Source organism: Panthera leo, chromosome B3 (assembly GCF_018350215.1).
Source record: "Panthera leo isolate Ple1 chromosome B3, P.leo_Ple1_pat1.1, whole genome shotgun sequence".
Lineage (NCBI taxonomy): Eukaryota > Metazoa > Chordata > Mammalia > Carnivora > Felidae > Panthera > Panthera leo.
Genome location: NC_056684.1, coordinates 84,768,845 through 84,774,844, shown reverse-complemented (window position 1 = coordinate 84,774,844; position 6,000 = coordinate 84,768,845).

The window sequence follows — 6,000 nt, the reverse complement described above, 5'->3', positions numbered from 1 at the left end:
GACTTTATAAAAAAGGGTAATGTAACATGTTCACATTTGGAAGATTGATAATGACATATACTTCTTGGGATGTTCATGATTTTATTTATTTATTTATTTATTAAAGTTTATTTATTTTCAGACAGAGAGAGAGCATGAGCATGGGAGGGACAGAGAGAGAATCCCAATCAGGCTCCATGCTGTTAGCACAGAGTCCGATGTGGGGCTTGAACTCACAAACTGTGAGACCATGACCTGAGCCGAAATCAAGAGTTGGAGGCTTAACGGACTGAGCCACCCAGGTGACCTATGGAATGTTCATGATTTTAAACTTAAGTTTTAAATTCTAGTTTTCACAAGCAATATTTCAAAGAGAATTTTCTGGGTTTTTCTTTTCACAATAAATATGTCTCCAGAGGGGAGAGCTTACACTTTCAAAGGATGTTAGTATTTCCATCATTAAGGAAAAGAAGTCAGTCAGTGGGCTGGGCATGCTATATTGACATGAAACTTATGCCAATGTGTTTTACAATAGTGTTTTCTTTTTGTGGTATGCCAGACATATAATTATTACTAATGATATGTTACATTTTTTATTTTCTAAAATTATTTCATTCATTCACCATTTACTGTGTACCTGTGCAAGAGAAAGAAATGGGAACTTACATCCATTCTTCCATTCAACAAATATTTATTGAGCACATTTTATTTTTTTTATTTTAATTTTAATTTTTTTTTATTGTTTGAGAGAGAGAAAGAGAGAGAGACACACAGAGGGCATGCAGGGGAGGGGTGGAGAGACAGGGAGAGACAGAGAGAATCCCAAGCAGGCTCAGCACTGTCAGCACAGAGCCAGACATTGGGCTTGAACTCACAAACCATGAGATCATGACCTGAACAGAAATCAAGTCAACGCTTAACCGACTGAGCCACCCAGGCACCCCTTGAGCACATTTTATAAAGTGCAACTTGCAAGAAGATTGGGATACACCTTTAAACACAACCTATATGGTCTCTCTCCTGAGGGAGTTTGCAATCTAGTGGGAGAGCAAATCTTCAAACAATTACACAAATTGCTCTGTTAAAAGTCTATGAAGTAAAGCAAAGGAAGGTTACATATCAGCCATTATAGAAGTAACTTTCAATACCATTTCTCACCTAATTATCATAATTAAAGCTGTGGTTTATATATAAGGAAAATGGGTCTCAGAGAGGTTAAACTATATGCCAAGGATCCCAGAGCAAGTACATCCTGAAGTGTAATGTTTAATTCAGAGCTATCTAACTCTAAAGATCATGAATGAAAACACTGTATTATTTCCTGAATTTTACAAAACCCTGTGTGGCAGGCCTTATACTGATTTTACTAATGAAAAAACTGATGCTGAGAGGAACTAGAACCCAAATCCTTTAAATAATTCATTTATTTGCCCACTGTATCATAATGCAAGCAAGTCCGTAACTTTTATGATACAAACATACAAGCCATGCATGCAGGAACCGCATACATTTTTGTAAACTTAAAAAAAAAAAAATGGTGAGATTGTCATTGAAACAAGCCCCTATTAAGCAAAGTATTGTTTTGTTTTGTTTTGTTTTTACATAATTTTGGCAAAATTCTTACAGCTCTCTGCTGAATTTAAAAACTTTTTTATGGTAATCAAATATTTCTAGGGGTGAGAACATAGGAGGAAAACAGTTCTACAAACAAGCAGCCTCACTTTTAATGAAATTATTTTATAGGGGAAAGTTTCCAAGAACTATTTTAATTCATACCACCCAGAATTTCACTAATTTTTTTTAAAGGCAAATGCATATTCTTTGGGTTTACCCATCAATGTAATAGGACATCTTTAATTTTTCATGCAGAGAAAAAATTGACAATATATCCATGTTTATATGGGGTACAAATAAGAAAAAGATGCTTAAAAAGAAAAAAAGAGGGGCACCTGGGTGGCTCAGTTGGTTGAGCATCTGACTCTTAATTTTGGCTCAGGTCATGATTCCAGGGTCATGGGATTGAGCCCCATGTCCAGCTCTGAGCTGCACATGGACATTGCTTAATACTCTCCCTCCTTCTGCCTCTCTCCCCCAATTGAACTCTCTCTCTCTCAAAATTAAAAAATAATAATAATAAAGAAAGAAAAAATAACACAAGTAATAGCAAAGGAAACCTAGATTAATTTTGTAGAAAGTGTCAGTAGCTCTGCTTAAGTTTTTTGTTGTCAAATTGTTTGCAGCAAAAACTTGGTATATGTGATAGCAAGTATGAAAAACTATATGAAAGAAAACATATAAGTAGTATATGAAAATATTCTTAGTAATAGGTTGAGAACAGAATAAATTGCCCAAACTGTAGACTCCAAGTTTATCTATCTGCTGAGTCTCTGGTGACCACAATTTATGCTCATTTTCATGGATAAATCATAGAAATGTTTAACAAAGACTATTTTTGTTTTTCTTTTTCCTTTCTTTATTCTTTGCATCTTTATTCTTGTCTCAACCATATACAGCCTTCTGATATTTTAAGACCTTAATAGCAATTTTACCTTCATAGTTGAAATAGATCAACATAAAAGATTTTTAAAATTTTCTTTAATCCCCCCCCCCCCCCAAAAAAAAGCATAGAACCTATTTCCCTTTGAATCAAAACCTGGAAAGTAAAAGATTAGCTTTGCTTACATTCTGGCCTGCCCCTGTTAAGCACTGTTTCTCCTTGGGGCACCTGGGTGGCTCTGTTGGTTAAGCATCAGACTCTTTCTTGATTTCAGCTCAGGTCGTGAACTCACAGTTCATGGGCTCAAGCCTTGCATCAGGCTTTGCACTGATAGTGCAGAGCCTGCTTGGGATTCTCTCTCTCTCTCTCTCTCTCTCTCTCTCTCTCTCTCTCTCTCTCTTTTTTCTCTCTCTCCGCCCCTCCCCAACTCGCATGTGTGCTCTCTCTTTCTCAAAATAAATAAAAATAAACTTAAGGGAAAAAAAGCATTGTTTCTCCTTTCTTTGTCTTCCTACCAGCTTCTCTGCTTTTCTGGTGACCATGTCTCAACCCCAAAACAGGTTACTGTTCCTGAATTGACAGCAGAAACAGCAACTCTATATTCTAAATGCTTATTGAGTCCCCAGTGTTGATTTATTCTTGCTATAAATATGTATTGAGGACCTATCACATGCCAGGTACCATTCAAGAGGGCAGAGAGAGACAGAGAGAGACACAAAAAGAAAGAGAAAGTTAAGAGAGGGAAGTCGGAAAGGAGAGAAAACAACTTGGAGCCTTGGATTATGGATCACAATCCAAGGTCTTCTCAAAACTTGTCTGATATAGGGGAGAGGATGCGTAGACTGATTACAGCAGAGAGTGCAGTGAGCATGATGAGAGAGAAAAAAAGTAAGTGCTGTGGGAGGGCTTCAAAAGAGGGCTTCATGTTGTTTTCAAGCAGTTATTTGTTTTTTTCCTTTAAAAATTTCTAATCCCTATTCTGCCTACCTAATATCTTTAAAATACATAAATCAGGACTTTTCCTGTTGTGCAAGTAACTGGAGCCCAACACAAAGTATTGATCTGTGAAATAGAAAAGATCATGGCAATTCAAGCAAGTTCAATCCAAATGCCCAAACAATGTTGTCAAAACTCAGTCTCTTCTTTTATCTCCTCTGTTCTTGGAGTGTTGGCATGCACTATTCCCAGCAGATTCTTTTTTTTTTTTTTTAAGTTTTTATTTATTTGGAGAGAGAGAAAGCATGAGTGGAGAAGGTGGGGGGAGAGTGATAGAGAGAGAGAGACAGAGAGAGAATGAATCCCAAGCAGAAGCTTGATGCATGGCTCGAACTCATAAGCCAAGAGATCATTCCCTGAGCTGAAGTGGCGTGCTTAACTGACTGAGCCATCCAGGCACCCCTCCCCGGCAGATTCTTTTCACATGTTTGTTCCTAGCAGTTCCAGGCCTTCAGCCTGAAAAAAGAATTTCTCTTTCTCAATAGTTGCAGGAGTTTTATTGGACTGCCTTGGTCTTGTGCCGATCCCTAACACACTCGCTTTGCACAGGATGCTTGAGTACTAAAGTGTAAATGGGGCCATGGGGCATGAGATCAAGTGAGATCAAGAGAGGGGTGGCTTTCCAAAGGAAAACCTAGGTATGATTACCAGAAGAAGGCAGGCAAACCAACATACATCCACTACCATCAATGTAGCTAATTACTTTTTTTTTTAATGTCTACTTCAATAAGTTTAGAAAGAGTAAGAAACTAGGTCTGCAAGGTATAAAATCTGGAGATGTTTCTAGCTTCTCTGAAATTAGTCCCTCAATGTAAGTTTTATTCTTTGATCTGAAGTGCTATGCATTTGCTCATTTTAAGACAGATATTCAAGGAGCGCCTGGGTGGCTCAGTCGGTTGAGCGGCAGACTTCAGCTCAGGTCATGATCTCGCGGTCTGTGAGTTTGAGCCCCGCGTCTGGATGTGTGCTGACAGCTCGGAGCCTGGAGCCTGTTTCAGACTCTGTGTCTCCTTCTCTCTCTGACCCTCCCCCATTCATGCTCTGTCTCTTTCTGTCCCAAAAATAAACTTAAAAAAAAAAAAAAAGATATTCAAGAACTAATTGCAAGAAGGTAAGACTATGGAGTGTTTTTTCTTTTCACTCTTAAAATTTACATAAAACTGAGTGGATGCTCAAATCCTACTAAGATGTGGGAGCGGGGAGGAAAGAAACCACTGCCATTTCTAGCATGCATAGCTTAAAATGGTGAAAACCTGAACCTAAACAAAGGTTGTGATAATGGAGGGAACAGAACAAAATCAAGAAGTATTTAGGAAGTAGAATCATCAGGTTTTGGTAACTGGACAAAAGAAGAGAAAGGGAGCCTTCAGAGGATATGAGTTTCTAGATTGAAAAAACTGGGCTGATTGTTGTATTATCAATAAAGACACCAGATGAAGGAGGAAGATCAGGTTTGGGAGGAAGGAGGACAAAGCTGACAAGTTTCAGTTTTGTATATATTGAGTTTGAGTAGTTTGAATTTGAGTATATTTGAATTTGAGATTAGTATCTTAAAAAAGACATAGGTACGGACAGAGGTGTCTAAAATCACCAAATAAATGATACTCAGAATCATGGGATCAGATAAATCTTCTACTATCAAAAAAAACTTTTAGTAACATAAACATTTAAAAACTAACAAATATTCATTCTGTGCCATAATAGGACATAAAGATAACTTTTGTAAAAAGCCCTTGTTTTCAAGGAGTTTCTATTCTTACACATACATCTTAATTTGGTTAGTTTACAATTGGTACATTAGATTTTCTTAATTTTCTTTAAAACAACTTCTGTTTTTTAGATTATAAAAGCAATACATGCTTTTTGTAAAGGAAATATAAGCAAAATATAAACAAGAAAATTAAAGTCACCTGTAATACACTTTGCAGCTATAATCACAATTTTGGAGTATTTTTTCATCTTTCAAAAATCGTATAAACTTTTTTTTTCAGAGTTTTGGTAACATATTTTCAGTTTTGTATCTGATTTTTCACTTACTATTGTCTTGAGTATTTTCCATGTTATTAAAAAACCTTCATATTAGTAATTTTCACAGGCATATTACATTTTACATAGTGGACATTCATTTCCTTCCTTTCTGACAGACATTCATATTATTTCCAATCTTTCAATGTTATAAATTGTGTTAATATTTTTTCATGCTTTCCTTTTTAAAAATTTTTTTTCCTCAATATTTATTTTTGAGAGACAGAGAGAGACAGAGCATGAATGGGGAAGGGGCAGAGAGAGAGGGAGACACAGAATCCGAAGCAGGCTCCAGGCTCTGAGCTGTCAGCACTGAGCCCCACACGGGTCTCCAACCCACGAACTGTGAGATCATGACCTGAGCTGAAGTCAGGCGCTTAACCAACTGAGTCACCCAGGTGCCCCTCATACTTTCCCATTTATGATTTTTTAGAATAGAATTCTAAAAATGGAACTAAAAAATCAAAGTGTATGAGCGTTTTTAAGTGTCTTGATACAAAATG